Source organism: Canis lupus, chromosome 28 (assembly GCF_011100685.1).
Source record: "Canis lupus familiaris isolate Mischka breed German Shepherd chromosome 28, alternate assembly UU_Cfam_GSD_1.0, whole genome shotgun sequence".
In the NCBI taxonomy this organism is placed as follows: Eukaryota; Metazoa; Chordata; class Mammalia; order Carnivora; family Canidae; genus Canis; species Canis lupus.
This window is the reverse complement of record NC_049249.1, coordinates 21,613,611-21,629,798: the sequence shown is the minus strand read 5'-3', so window position 1 is coordinate 21,629,798 and position 16,188 is coordinate 21,613,611. Positions and strand designations below refer to the sequence as shown.

The 16,188-nt window shown below is 42.7% G+C and overlaps 1 protein-coding gene and 1 long non-coding RNA gene across 7 annotated transcripts in view; one reads left to right on the top strand and one right to left on the bottom strand.

Moving 5' to 3' along the window:
- The window catches only part of ADD3 (adducin 3), a 124,913-nt gene extending 112,315 nt beyond the window's left edge, over positions 1 to 12,598 (bottom strand). Inside the window, exon 1 of one of the 6 annotated variants that reach the window (XM_038578752.1) lies at positions 12,406 to 12,598. The gene's annotated coding sequence lies outside the window, so the exon portion shown is untranslated. Of the gene's footprint in view, positions 1 to 8,922; positions 9,056 to 10,187; positions 10,505 to 11,465; positions 11,598 to 12,405 lie in introns of those variants that run through there. The other 5 variants (XM_038578758.1, XM_038578757.1, XM_038578751.1 and 2 more) reach the window with 5 other exon arrangements.
- On the top strand, positions 990 to 9,101 carry LOC119866585. The gene is made up of 4 exons (XR_005380584.1): positions 990 to 2,083; positions 3,273 to 3,500; positions 8,290 to 8,369; positions 8,896 to 9,101. It is a non-coding gene; the product is annotated as an uncharacterized LOC119866585 (long non-coding RNA).
- Positions 12,599 to 16,188: the final 3,590 nt, after the last annotated feature.

The window sequence follows — 16,188 nt, the reverse complement described above, 5'->3', positions numbered from 1 at the left end:
TATTACCATGTTAAAAAGTACTATTATCTAAAAATATTTAGGAACAAGCAAAATATAGACAAACAACTAACACATCCCCCATCCGCTCAACTGCAACCACCCTAGAACCTCAGCATAAAACCCTTCTGTAAAGTCAATCCCTTCTCCCGTGAAGCAGTATATTTTAAGTAACATGAAACAATTCACTGTTTCAATTATAAACTTTTGTGGTTTTAAATTAACAAATAATATAGCAAAAGGAACAAAGAAATGAATATTTTAGGTAAAACTAAATGGCAAATATTTGAAGGTCTATCTCATATATACTTCCTGATCCTACTGAAATTTCAATCCTATTTATTTTTTAAAAAGGTGATGATGAGGGGATCCCTGGGTGGCGCAGCGGTTTGGTGCCTGCCTTTGGCCCAGGGCGGGATCCTGGAGACTCGGGATCGAATCCTACGTCGGGCTCCCGGTGCATGGAGCCTGCTTCTCTCTCTGCCTCTCTCTCTCTGTGACTATCATAAATAAATAAAAATTAAAAAAAAAAAAAGGTGATGATGAATAGCTAAACAAAAAACTACCAGTATTTTCCAGCAGAGGCATAAATACTTTTCCAAACTTGGTTCAATTCTTTTGTGCAGTCACCAACAAGAACGAGCTTAAATAAATGAGCAGTATAGCATCCCATTTAAAGGAATTAGCTGCGGGATCAAGCTTATCAACTTATGATCTTGGGCAAGTTACTTAACTAAATTTCAGATAGTTTATGTAAAGTGCTTAATATAACCCTTGGCAGGTTTTAAGGGCCAAGAAAATGGTTACTGATTAATTATATATAACAAAGATATCATCATAATTTCAAAGCTTTCTTTAAATTCATATTGTTGAAGTTCCTTCCTGTTTGGCTTTGACAAGCCTATTCCAGGTGTCATAAAGTTCCACTGACCTATACCTGGTTCTGTGACCTCTAGTTCTAACCGTAACTACTACCACTGGCAGTCTCCGGCAGTTAGGAAAAACATGACAAAACAGGAGGCCACTGAGTAAAGCAAAACAACAAAACCCACTTTGAAATAATGAAATCACTCAAGCAGGAATAATTGCCTTAAGAAACAGAGACAAAGTAAAAGGGCAAGAGCAAAAAACACTATGAAAGTATTCAAATACTCTTAAAACCCTTACCTCCAGTTAAACAAATGATTTGATTTTAGGACCAAATTTTATTTTATATTTTTTTTCGGACCAAATTTTAAACAATATTATTGTTGTCTGCAGAAGCCATCAATAACCTAAACCACTAATGAAATATCTCATTAAAATGATTTTGACTTTTTAAAAAAAAGATTTTATTACAGAGAGAGAAAGAGCACAAGTAGGGGGAGCTGCAGTCGCAGAGGGAAAAGCTGGCTCCCCACTCAGCAGGGAGCCTGATGGGGCTCAATTCCAGAATTGTTGGATCATACCTGAACCAAAGGCAGATGTTTAACTGACTGAGCCACGCAGGCACCTCTTCTTTACCGCTTTTGATTTAGTAATGATTTCATGATTGCTAGACTATTATTTAATATAAAGTCTCAACTTCTTCAAGTTTCTTCTTTCCCAACAAGTGGTGAATTAGTTCTTTATCATGTGTTTAGGCCTCCTGCTGGAAAGTATAATTAAAATTAAGAAAAAGAAAAAAACAACAATTCCACTTGGTACTAAGATCCTGTCAAATTCTTCAGTGTGAGTCTGGTTTCTCCAGTAGCCAGCTGAGAGTTCTGTAAGAACATGGGGCTGTTCAACTTGATGCTGGCCATTCAGTAGATGGCACTCTTCCCTTTGAGCCCAAATTAAACAAGCTCAAAGAAGCATGTTCTGTGACAGTCAGGTGTGATACAAAACAGGGTTCTCTCTACAAAGCACTTAACTGATAGTCACGATCCCTCCAGAATTGCATTCATCAAAAGCTGATGGTCCAACCAGACACTTTTTATAGAGCCCAGTGTAATTCAAATTATAAAACCTCAAACACAATAAAATCACCTAACTCAAGTGATTACCAAGTAAACAGCTTCTCAAAGCCTTCGCTATGTCAAGCAGAGACACTGTTCTTATTCAGGTAATAAAATGTTCCTTTCCTACTACATTCTGCTCTAGAGGTGACAGTCTTTCAGTGGCTAGTGACCAATTCATTGTCTATCTAGTATTTCATTAAAGTATTTAATGATAATAGTTTAAGAACTATGATTTTTTTCATTATCAACATTCACTGAGACAAGAGAAGTCTTTCATAATACTTTCAACTTTTGGATAAAAATAAATTCTGATACCCACTTAAAGAGAAACATCCTAACACAACACTACTGTAGATTTAGTTTTGCAAAAAAGTATTTAAATATGGATTTCTGATATATTAATAATATGTATTTTAACTTTAATGCATAATGGCTCCCAACTATTACATGATAAGTAAGGTTTCTCACACATACTTGTTTCAAGATCTTTTTTTGAAATTAAAAAAAAAAATAGTGGTGGAGAGTGATGGAAGGAAATTCCTTTCAGTGCACCTTTCAGCTGAAAGCCAAACTTCTCAGCAATCAGATAGGAATCACCTTGAAGGGGACGCGTGGGTAGCTCGGTGGTTGCGCGGCTGCCTTTGGCCCAGGGTGTGATCCTGGGATCAGAGATCCAGTCCCACATTGGGCTCCCTGCAGGAAGGCTGCTTCTCCCTCTGCCTACGTCTCTGCCCCTCTCTCTCTCTGTCTCTCATGAATAAATACATAAAATCTTAAAAAAAAAAAAAAAAAAAGGAATCACCTTGAAAATTCCACCTTTCTCTGGCAATAAAAGTCATAGGAGGAAGGAAAGTGAAAAGAACATGGTTTTAAAATTTACAAAAAAATAAAAATAAAAAAGTTGGGAATGCGGACAATGTATCAACTTCATTGCCAATCTCTCCCCCCTTTTCACTCTTCCCTACACTGCTTGTCCTATGCACTTAAGCGCATTCACAACTCCAAATGAACTGTGACTGTCACCATTCCCCAACCTCTTCCTTAGATATTAAGAAAGGTTGCCCTTATAGAATCTTTTCACGTACTAGTAAGACAAATGAGATTAGAAGTGACAATGCAGCTAACAGTTACTGGCTCTAATTTCTGAAGATTAAAAATAGAGCGTTCTTGAAAGAGTCCCTGGGAAGGACTTGATCCCAAAATATATTTCTTCAGACATACCAAGTAAGCCTAATTATCTTCTCCATAAGAATACTGAGTAAACTTTTTTTTTTTTTTTTGTATGGCATTTAGTCATTCCAGCAGATCAAAAGATGACAGGATGAGAATACTGTATGGAAAAAGGAAAAAGGAAATGCTGTCCTTGTACAGGATAACTGAGCCATTGTGGAAAAACGTCACAGAAACACTGCTGACGGTGACAAATTAAAGGCATACACCAAGCCCCAAGATACTGAAAAACTCAGCACTTCTCCAACCTGATTGCCTTCTACATTGTTCAAATTCCAGCTCCCCTAGCAGGTAACCCACAACAGCCTGGGAGCAGAATTAAACTGTCTCCTGAACAGTCCTTTTCTCTTCCGAAGAGGTAAAGGGATGGGGGAGTAAAAAACTTACAAGAACACATTTAAATGAGTATGAAAGGGAGCCAAAAGAATAAAGTAACAATTTTATGTATGTCACCTGGAGTTAGATTTCCATCTTGTTTAATCAACTGCTTGCCTTAATGTCTACTTGCCTTAATTCACCTTGTAAGCATTAAAATTCAAAGTTTTATTAATATAGGCAGTGTACTTCTTGAGACATTGGTTTTAAGAATGTTATGTCATTTGCCCTTAAACTTCCAAAAGGTGTTTTAACGCCTGCCTAGCTAGTTGTGAGAAATCTTTATTGTATGGAAATCATCTATGTCTACTGCAGAAAAAGTGAATTTCATCACCCCAGGTTCAAACTGTAGTCTTATTTGAGAAGGCAATCTTAAATGCTAGTTAATGTACTGCCTATACACCAATATCCTCAGGCCAGGTTTTGGACAATTTGAAACAAAGAGATTTCAAAGTTCATCTTATATCAGGGAGGTCTATTTCCAATTATGCTTTAACTCCAACTTTTAAAAACAAATTAAGGGGATCCCGGAGTGGCTCAGTGGTTTAGCGCCTGCCTTCAGCCCAGGGTGTGATCCTAGAGACCCGGGCTCCCTGCATGGAGCCTGCTTTTCCCTCTGCCTGTGTCTCTGCCCCTTTCTCTCTCTGTCTCTCTCATGAATAAATAAATTTTTTTAAAAAATTAAGTATATGGTGGCAATGCAGATCAGTTTGACATCAGGTTAAAGTTGAATTTAGAAATAAATGCGTTATAAAGATGTAACTATACATCAAAGCCTATACAGTAACAGTTTAGCTTTGGCATAGTCAGAAACAAGTCTATACTGTCTTCCTAACAAGGAATATATACCTTTTGTGATCATGGTACTAGTTTTTGGGTTATGCTAGGTAACATTGAAAGCCATATTCATTCTTTAAGGTTTCTAGGATACTCCTCATTAAATTGCTCCTTCAGTGTAGTAAGCAATGTCCTAGAAACCTGAAAGATTATTAATGCACCTTTTCAAAGATATCCAACAAAAATTAGTTTAAGGAAACAAGAGACTGATTCTTATTATTTGTACCATCATTTAAGGCTTTATGGTAAGTTAAACAGTATCATCTTAACATTCAAATATGTGTTCAACTGTGCAATTAACTTAATTTTGAAGTGTATTTTGAAACTTGTTCATACATTAAAAAAAAAAATCAACATTATTTTTTTTTTAATTTATTTATGATAGTCACAGAGAGAGAGAGAGAGAGAGAGGCAGAGACACAGGCAGAGGGAGAAGCAGGCTCCATGCACCGGGAGCCTGATGTGGGATTCGATCCCGGGTCTCCAGGATCGCGCCCTGGGCCAAAGGCAGGCGCCAAACCGCTGCGCCACCCAGGGATCCCAAAAAATCAACATTAAAATGCACATGAAAAAAGAGCCCACAAGTCTTTCTTTCTGCAACACTTAATTTTAATTAACATAATTTTCAGTTAAAATTGTTCAATGCATACTGTTGATACTCAAATTATTTATTGCATGAATGCCAGATGAATAATTTTTAACTTTACATGAAAGGAAGAGCATCCCTCAAGTAGGATAGTTACATACGTGTGTCCATAACCAGCTACTGCTAGAAGGAAAAAATAAATTCATCTAGTTATTATATATGAGGGATAGATAAAAGATTATAGGTTTTCTTTCAAGCCACAGTCAATGAAAGACTTCTAACCTGTATGATATAAAGGATTCTGAATATATACAACCCATTACAGTAAAAATTTGAGATTGTTTTGGCTTTTGGCCAACAGAGGTTACTTAGTCACTTGCAGAACCCGAAAGACCTCATAACAATATCATCTATAAGTATACTGGAATGGACCCCGAGATCAAATGATAAAGCATTTAACAGAGAAGACATGAAAGAAAGTATCAGGGCACTCATTTTGAACCTCAGTGACATAACATAGTCTACAACTCAATTTTAAATAAGGTGCCCATGTTTAAAAGAAAGAATAGCATTCTAAGTAGACATTTTAAATTTTTTCTATTCAAAGTCTACACATTTAGTAATTCCAAAGGATTTGGAAACAGCATTGAATATTAATTCTAGACAAAAAAATTAGTATTTATTTATATGAGAAACAGATAAGTAACCTGTGTCTTCAATACAGCTTGGGCTTTCTTAATTCAACATATGCAAGTTTTTAAACATTTTTTCCTAACATATTTCACTAAACTGTCAACAAAAGGTTTCAGTTCTCTACAATAATAATTCTAAACATTACTTAAACCAGCTAATTTAGATTGTAATTTATTTGCCTAACTTAACTACATTGGTGAAGCAGCAACACACAGTTCCATGAGGAATGTAAATGACAAAGTATAAGCCACAAGTTATATCTGAAGGCTAATTTTAGGAGGCAACTCAGGTGAACCTTAGAACAAATTTAAGTTAAAATCCATCTTAGGGGGGATCCCTGGGTGGCGCAGCGGTTTGGCGCCTGCCTTTGGCCCAGGGCGCGATCCTGGAGACCCGGGATCGAATCCCACATCGGGCTCCCGGTGCATGGAGCCTGCTTCTCCCTCTGCCTGTGTCTCTGCCTCTCTCTCTCTCTCTCTCTCTCTCTCTCTGTGACTACCATAAATAAATAAAAATAAAAAAAAAAAAAAATTTAAAAAAAAAAAAAAAAAATCCATCTTAGGTTGATATGATGTTGATAATCAGAAGATCAGCCCCACTGATTTGGTGTAAAACCAGAATCTCTCCAAGGGTAATAGTGCCTGTTGGGTCTAACATAGATGGCAAGCTTTAAAAAAAAAAAAGGCCTTTAACATCTTTAATAATTAAAAAGACAACCTACTCTAGCCCAAATATAGTATCTTAGTGAAACTTTTTTTTCTTAAGATTTTATTTATTTATTCATGAGAGCCACACACACACACAGAGAGAGAGAGAGAGAGAGAGAGAGGCAGAGACACAGGCAGAGGGAGAGGCAGGCTCTATGCAGGGAGCCTGACATGGGACTCCATCTCAGGACTTCAGGATCAAGCCCTGGGCTCAAGGCAGCGCTACACTGCTGAGCCACCCAAGCTGCCCTAGCCTAGTGAAATTTATCAAAAGAGAATCCTCTTTCAAAGTCAAAAGGTGGGGATCCCTGGGTGGCGCAGCGGTTTGACGCCTGCCTTTGGCCCAGGGCGCGATCCTGGAGATCCGGGATCGAATCCCACATCGGGCTCCCGGTGCATGGAGCCTGCTTCTCCCTCTGCCTGTCTCTGCCTCTCTCTCTCTCTCTCTCTCTCTCTGTGACTAGCATAAATAAATAAAAATTTAAAAAAAAAAAAGTCAAAAGGTGATTCTACTTAAAGCAGATTTATCACCACCCTTCATATTTAAACAACCTATTAGTTGTATTAATACAGAAAGGTGTGGCTAAAGAAGACAAGGGCACCCCTGTAGTCTTGGGAATACTCCGAAGACTTTTCACTGATTTCTAACTACTACTGCAAGTATACTAGCAAGGCCCACTAGTTACATGGGCTCACTCTAGATGGAGTCAGACTGAGTTCAGTACCAGCCTGTGGTACCTAGTACCTATACTCCTTGGGCAAAACACTTAACCTGTGTCTCTGTTTAGTCGCTGGGTTGTGAGGAGTAAGTAAATTAAATCACATAAACCGGGCAGCCCCAGTGGCTTAGCGGTTTGGTGCCGCCTTGGGCCCAGGGCATGATCCTGGAGTCCCGGGATCGAGTCCCACATCAGGCTCCCTGCATGGAGCCCGCTTCTCCCTCTGCCTGTGTCTCTGCCTCTCTCTCTCTGTGTCTCTCACGAATAAATAAAATCTTAAAAAAAAAAAAATCACATAAAATCTGTCTGGCACAGAGGTAGAACAAATAAATATTGGTTGTTACAAATATTTGCTTAGTCTTCACTTGCTACATAGCATGATAGATATAACCACCTTCTGAAGACTCATTTTATATACTAAAGATGAAGCATTCATATTCTAAAACACTTTGCTTGAAACAACTCAGAGTTCTGATATTATCATTCCCCAATACTCTACAAACTTAATTTGTTCAGAGTTGAGTTTCTACGCTTTTATGGGATTTCTTCCCTTAACAGAAGTCCTTCTATACCCTGATGACACAAGTCAGTGCTGCTCAATACTGCTAAACAACTGCTTTGCCAAAGAACAGATTAAACGGCTAACAACCTGTATAGGTTAAAGTATAACAAAAACAGACGTGATACACCTACATCAGGAAGCCTCATAACTGCAGAAGTTGACCCCCACCCTGAGTCTAGATTTCAGGAGTGTGTGTGTGTAGCAGCTGATGCTGACGCTATGTCGTCTTAGTCTCAAAAGACATTTTGGTTTTTACAAAGACCATATCCACATCTTAAACATCACTGAGTAAGTGCGCATTCTTCCCAGTATAGCATTACTGAAAAATGGGGTTAGAAGTAGAAAAGTGTACATTTTTTTCATTTTTTAGAATGTAAAACATATTTTGGAAATATAATCCTTCTATCATGCGAAATAAGTATTTCCCAGGTGTCTTATGATCACCTGTCATGTCAAATGTTTACCAATAAACATGTTATCATACATGTAAAAAGCCACAACATAACTGAATGCCTCATAACCAATACGTTTAAATTAAGAGATAAGTTACATTTAACATTCAAAATTGATACACCACTTTTTTTTTTTTCTTTAAAAACAGCTATTACCAACATGCCAGCATTTGAGGTCAGTTTTAAGAGTGACCTCTTTGGCCAGGGCGCCTGGGTGGCTCCCAGTCAGGTAAGCATATGCCTTCGGCTCAGGTCATGATCCCAGGGTCCCAGGATAGAGCCTCCTATCTGGCTCCCTGCTCAGCGGGGAGCTTGCTTCTCCCTCACGCACTAGCCCTCCTACCCTCCTCCCCGCCCCCCCCCCCCCACTCCCGCTCAAACTCTCGCTAGCTCTCAAATAAATAAAATCCTTAAAAAGAAAAAAAAGAAAAAGTGAACTCTGGGATGATAAAAAGAGCGAACTCTATGAAAAGATGAAAAGTTAAATGCAACAAAAGTGGCCATTTTTTTTTTTCCGGCCCTCCCTCTGCAAAATTAATCTGCTCAATTTAAGCAAAGGAAAATGAGTTGGAGGGCAATTACAATGCAATCAAGATCTGGATACAAAAAACTTTACACGTATGCTCCAAAAGTAACCCTATAAATGAGTTGGTACCATACCTTAATTACACATTTTTAAATAGTCAAGCATCTTAATTTAATGACCAGTTACCCTGCGCTCTTATTTTTCTTTTTAACAACGCTCTCTTTACAAGTCTTCTGAAGCCCAGATTAGGACATACCAAGCATTATGTAGAGGCACTTCACTCCAAGAAAAGCAACCGTTCTCATACTGACTGCTAAATCTGAAATGTTGGGATCCCTGGGTGGCGCAGCGGTTTGGCGCCTGCCTTTGGCTCAGGGCGCAATCCTGGAGACTCGGGATCGAATCCCACGTCGGGCTCCCGGTGCATGGAGCCTGCTTCTCCCTCTGCCTGTGTCTCTGCCTCTCTCTCTCTCTCTGAGTGTGACTATCGTAAATAAATAAATTAAAAAGATAAAAATAAAAAAATAAATCTGAAATGTTGTATGAGATAACGTAAACACGCACACACGTTTATGTCGCTGGTTCCAACTCCCAGAATCTTCTCAACTCCTTCATCACACTTGCATATAATCCCAACTCAAAGCCTCCCGGTTAAGTTCCATTTCTCTTCTTACCACTTCAGCGGTCCGTTGCCACAGCACATGTGCCAAAGAAATTAGTGGTTTTTACTACGCTCCCATTTTGAGCCGACACCTACTTGCAATTAAATCTCTGCAACAAAAAAGTTCACCTGAGGCCATTCTTGCCAATTTAATAGAGGCCTGGCTGATTCTACCTGTGTCTGAGGTCTTGCCTCAGTCCCGACAGCATTACCTCCAAAGCGGCTGGCTGTGCCCCAAACACCAGCAGAGCGGACCCGCTGCCAACTCTGCCTGTCACCCCGGGCAGGCGGGAAGCACCACCTTAACGTGCAAGCTTCTGCAGGGGCGTGCGCGCGCGCTGGGCGGATGGGGACGCGGATCACACCAGAGAGAGGGGGCCGCACACTTTTCGGCTCGCCGAAAGGAGTTTTTTTTAATGGGGGAAAACAAAAACCAACAACCCTTCCCTTCCCTCCACCTTTTCCAAGCGCCGCAACCTCGGGGGCACACCTTCAGAGCTGAAGGCCCCCGGGTCACCGACGCTCCAACGAGCTCTCCGCTTGCAGAACACTCTGCCCCCTCGAGGGAAACCAGAGGAGGCCCAAGAGTCGGGCCCACCCCGAGACGCCCGCAGGCCCTCCCCCGCAGGTCCACCCCCTCCGAGCAGCCCGAGGCTCCCATTCCCGCGCCCCGGGGAGAGACAAGTTCACCTGAGGCCGCGGGGACAGCCAATAGGAAGTGCCCTCGGCCCCGCGAGCCGCCGCGCTCCCCGCCCCCGCGCGACCCCCTGAGGGGTCCCGCCGCCGGGCCGCGCGGGCGCCAGCCGTCCCCGCCGGGAGGAGGGGCTCGACGACGGCGCCTTCCCTCTCCTCGGGATTACCTCGCGGCTCGCCTCGCGCGGCGGGCTTTGTGCTTCCCTTCCTCCTCCTCCGCGGCCGCCGGGGCTGCAGCCGCTGCCCGATCCGCCGCGAACGCCTCTCAAGCGCCGCTCCGCTCCCGGGGGAGGGCAGGAGGGGAGGGGGCGTGAGGAGGGAGGGACCTGGGCGCCGAGCCCTCCGTAGCAGGAAGCGGCGACACCTGGGCCGCGATGCCTCTAGCTCTCCGTCACTGTTTTAAAAAAAAAAAAATCACCTAAACCCCCTTCCTTCCCCTCCCGCCCCTCGCCCTGGCGACCGTTACCGGCGGGCCGCTCGCGCTCTGGCGGGACTGGCCGAGCGCCCCCGGAGCGTCCTCTGGCCCCGCCCCCGAGCCCCGCCCCCGAGCCCCGCCCTCAGGGCCCAGGCGCCCCTGGCTCCGCCCCTCGCAGCCCCCGAACGCCCCTGGTCCCGCCCCTTGGGCCCCCCGAGCGTCCTAGCCCCGCCCCCCGGAATCACAGGACTCCCGGCCCCGCCTCCTCGAGGCCCCGCCCCTCGCGGCCCCTCGCGCCCCTCGCGCCCCTCGCGAGCCTTGGCTCCGCCCGCGGCCGCCCCCTCCCCGCCCGCCTGCACCGCGTCCGTGTAGCGGCGGCCGCGAGGACCTACGGGCCGGCGGGGCCTTTGGGGAGGGCCTGGCGCTGGGCGGCTGCCTGGCACCTCGTCAACGTCCTCCTCCGGCGGTGCAGTTCCGATCCGTGGCGTCCCCTGAGGGTCGGAGGGGGAACTAGCCCCGACGGAAACCCGACTACCAGGAGGAGGAGGAGGAGGAGAGACGCCTCGCAAACGTCGCCCGCCCTACCCTGGGCGCCCTCCGCGTCCCGAGGCCGCGCCGCAGCTTTCCGAGCACCTCGGCCGCCGACTCTGGCCGCCGGGTCCTGGGGGGAGGCCCGGCGGAGCCTCAGCCTCTGCACGCCCCCGTCCGAGGGGCCTAGGCTCTCAGCATTCCTGCCTGTTGGGCGCTTCCTCCGCCTCCTCACCTCCGCGGAGGAGCGGGGCAGGGGCCCTCTGGGTCGTGCTCCACTAGGACCAGTGGGGGGGTCTTCACCCCTACTCCGGCTCCTGGCTTGGGGACCTCATGAGAGCTAGCTCGTTGGAGGGGCAGAGTCGAGGGAGGCAGCACCAGCTTTCAACATGAATTCGGCGCTGGGTAAACTTTGCCGCACGCAATAGCAGGGATGCGGGTCCATCCACAGGTGACCCTGAGCCCCCCCCCCCCCCCCCCCGTCGCCCAGATGCATTCTTACCCCAGCCTATCCTCGACACAGACCTGCCGGCGCTGCACACCTTCCTCTGCCACCCACGATTTGCACATCCTTCCCGCACACGTGTCCTCCACGGACACGAATCCACTCGCAAGCACACCCCTCCAAGCGCCATTCTGGTTATTCATGGTCCCCAGAGTCGACCCCACCCTACCAAACAGAACAAACTTCACTCCCCACCCTTATCTCCCTTGGTTTCCAAGGCACTGGCGGCAGTCCACTTCATTTCCTTCCTCCTCTGCAGACTCTTCTCTTCCCCCTCAAATACTTCATGCCATCCCCCTCATCTTCATCCCCTCCCTCTTCCCTAAAAATGTGCTAATTAAAATGTAGTTTCCTCTTCCCACATATGAAGTGTGGAAAATGAATCTTGTGTTGGCACAAACTGTGATTTCATTTATCCTCATTTTCTCTCTCCACTGGACTAAGGCTATAGAAATTCCAGTCTACCACCATCTCCCATCTGCTCAAAATCTAACCATGCCTTATGATTTTTAAATACCCGTAAAGGATCCAGGGAAGGCTTCCTGGCTTTGGGGAGAAAATATTTAGAAAATGCTCAGCCTGTCATTTTATTTGGTCTTTAAAAACATCTGCAGTATTTGAGAGAGAGATTGGGAGTGGCTGGATGGGGTTTGGTGTTTTTTGTTTTTTGTTTTGTATTTATAAAGCAAAAAATGAACAGCTTTTGCATGCATCAAGATTAGCCTTTTTATGAATAGCAAAAAAAAAAAGTATGTTAAGAGCACTTATCAGACAATAGTCTCCACTATATAGAGCATTTGCCAGTCACAAATCTAAACATCCCCCCCCCCAAGATAAATTAGCATAATCCATTTTAAGCATGTCTGATGAGCAGTCTTTTCCACGATCATTCCCTTTCCCACAGTATCTGGACAAAATGGATAAAAGACCGGCTTACCCGCGGAAGATGCAAGGCTTTCCTGGGTCCGGGGTAGTAGACGTGTGTGTCTTCTGTAGGTGTGGATTCTGCAGTGCTGCACTGGAACCCACTGCAGCCTCAGACCCGCGGCGGCGGCGGCGGCGGCAGCCACAGCAGCCCAGCCGCAGCAGCTTCTCCAATGCTGAGTAGTAAAGTGTGTGACTTAGTAGAGGCTCCCCAGTTACCATTAGGCGCTTGCTTATTAAAAAAAAAAAAAAAAAAAAGAGGCGGAATCTTTCTTAAAGGAATGGGTTTTGTTTCTCTTCTCTACTATTGCTTCATAAGAAGCAGAGGCAGGGACTTTTTGGGACTGAGTATAGCTGTGGGAGGTTAAGGTTAAAATTAACCAAATGATGGAGGGGACTGATTTAGTGTGAATCAATGAAATGCTGTAAACGCACATTAGTTTTAAAGAGCCCTGCTGACTCCAAACATTGGGGTCCATGGCAAAAAATAAAGCAGTGTGCCTGGAAACCGGTTAGTATTTTGGGCTAGTATTTCATTTCCAATCATTGCACTAAAATGATACCCAATTAGAGGAGGTTGCTAGCATTTAATACAAGAATTTGAAAAGATTTATAAAATAAAACTCATTCATGTGACTGGGAGCAATGAAATCAAGCCTTTTAACACTTATAAGCATACCTGGAATTTCAGTGAATGTTGGTATCAGAAAATATATTATTGACAGATGTCAATGTGTATTCATGTTATAAAAATCACGATATTTATTGAAAAACTGAAAAATCTAAAATAATTCGAGACAATAATAGCAGAGCACTATTCCATTTCAGTGGCAATTCAAAAATCAGCAGAATTAAGAAATTATAAGTAGATTAACTTACTTTAAATGCACGTGAATCTACTATTTACACTGTTAAAATGTAATGTGCCCATACAGGAGGAACTTGATAGTCTGCATTATAACTTTAAATTTTATTCAATAATTAATATTCCTTGACTTAAGCACCGAACAGCTATGATTATTTTCTTCATGGGTAAATGTAGAGGTGTGGTCTCAAAATACCAATAGAGAAGAATATGGAAAATGTTTTGTGATTGATGTTGTTTGCAGGGCCTTTGTTAACTACACGTGTGATCTCGAGCTAATATGTAAACTTTTGGTCCTTAGTTGCTTGTTTTGTACAATGATGACGTTGGATTGAAATGCTCCTTTAGCATTCCAAAATACTATGATTTTATAACATTTACATGCTTATATTTTTGTTATTTAATGCAAGTATGTCTCATTCTAAATTACTTTTCATGAAAACTTGGAATGAAAATAAATCTTTATTTTAAAGAATTTGTTGGAAAAAAAAAATAAAATAAAATAAAGAATTTGTTGGGATCCCTGGGTGGCGCAGCGGTTTAGCGCCTGCCTTTGGCCCAGGGCGCGATCTATTATTACTGCCATTTTGGAAATTAATTTGCAGACCGAGTAATCATTTTTGTAAAATGAATAAACTTAATTTTGTCTGACTTAAGATTTTTGTACCTATGACCAGTTTTCCTGAAGCAGGACCCTACTATATTGCTAAGAATATGGATTGAGTGGGGTACATAACATTTAATAATAATGAATGCATTTAAAAACTGAGCATTGGGCAGCCCCGGTGGTGCAGCGGTTTGACGGCACCTGCAGCCAGGGTGTGATCCTGGAGATCTGGGATCGAGTCCCATGTCGGGCTTCCTGCATGGAGCCTGCTTCTTCCTCTGCATGTGTCTCTGCCTCTCTCTCTTTCTCTCTCTCTCTCTGAATAAATAAATAAATCTTTAAAAAAATAAAAACTGAGCATCACTGGATGGTAGAGTTGGAACAGAGTCTAGAGCTCACTAAAATTTTATAAATGGAAAAAAATGGAAACCCAGAGAAAATGACAACAGAGTTAAGGACAGAGCTGGGGTTTACTCTAACTCTCCACTCTTCACCACACAAGGCAAATAAACAACACGTATGAACATACACACAGTTTCACATACCCACATTGGGGCCTCAGCAGGATCTGTCACAACAAAAAACAGTAGTTTCATTCAGTGACACTATTTGTGTACATGTATTATAAACTAAAGAATATCAAGTACTTACAATGTGTGCAAATATTACCACTAATGTTGCCTTCAGGTTTACATTAGAAAGTAATTTGTACAGGAAAAAAAAAAAATTTAAGTGACTTCCAAGAAAACAACACTCACTGGCAAGCTCTTGCTTACCTTGCACTTAAATGACAGGGACTTCAACTCTGTTAGTTGTTTCCTTGGGCCCATTGGTGCCTCTGTTCCCTTTTGTCTACATCCATAAGTATGCCTGCCAAGAGGAAAAAGTTTAAGAGCCAGGCAGGGGAAAGTATCACAGACTTAATTCTGGCCTTCAGAGATGCTTTTTGGAAGCTTTTTTTTTTTTTTTTTTTTTTTTTGCTAGATAGTAACATTTTCCCTTCAATCCTGATCTGGTGTTCCTGGTAAAGAACCCCGTACTGACCTAAGCCCACTCTCCCTAGTTTCAAGGGGACATTACAGTTAAAGTCTGTGTTACATTAGATGACATAGCAAACTTGGTGTTTTGTGTATCTGACAATTTATCACCTTAATTTAAAAAAAGAATGAGTTGTATAGAGACAAAATCCAAGGAAATTAGTTGCTCAATGTTTTCATGTTTTTGTGCATCTTGCTTCTCTGCAAGGAAGGCATTTCATTTAGCAAATGGTGGTAGACAATGAATAAAATGGCAACTATCTGCATAATTCAACCCCCCCACCACATTAAATGCATTTCTTTGTATCTTCCTAAAAGTGCTGAGTAGAGTCTCTTATAGAAAGGCACTTAATAGATACTTTAAAAAATGAATACACGAATTAATGAATGAATAGCCCCCAAAATACCCAGAAAGTGATCACAAAGTGTTTTTGTTGGTTTGTAATTTGCATTGTCTAAAACAACTGACTCTATTCTCTACCTCCCTTTTCTGACACAGTCATGATCTAAGAGAAACAATCTCCTTTCTGTAGAGCTCTTTAGGCATGCCTGACTTGTATTCTCCAATTAAATTGTAGCCGCAAATCTCCACATGAACTCTGGGAAGATCAAGCAGTAGCCAAGACACTTTCTGCCAGGGAAGCACAGGCTTAAGTTTCAAAATTCCAGGGCTCTAGTTCTAGTTGTGACACCAACTGGTTATGTGACCTCAAACGAGTTTCCTGACATGCCTGTGCCTCAGTGTAGCCATCTTTTAGGTGGTGGTGGATTATAATACCAGCTGTACCTACTTCCTAGGGTGGTTGTGAAGTTCAAATGAAATAATAAATGGAAAAATGCTTTGAAGTTTTCAAAGGGCTATGTAAATATAAGGTATTATTATAGGCAGATGTATTTAAAAGCAATTATCTAGTTCAAGGGACTTTATCCTAAACAACCTGTTTTACTACTTATTGTTTCAGAAAGCAAACAGGTTTATCTGTGTGTGTGTGTGTGTGTGTGTGTGTTCACGCACACTCACATGCACCCTGCTGTTTCCAATTTAACGACTTCTCACTTTGAGGCTGTTTTCCTGGACTGGGGAATATGCATCTGCAGTTGAATATGAAGAGCTAAGAATTTGTATAGAGAGCCCTCCCCATTCCTTCGCCAAAATTTACCTTTTCGAAAAAATTCTTAGATAGAAAAGTAAACTCTGTGCAGCACAAAACCTTTTCATGCTATGTAATGTCATATACTTAATCAGCGGGGTTAGATGAGCCATTAATTTGAAAGTTGGCCATATAT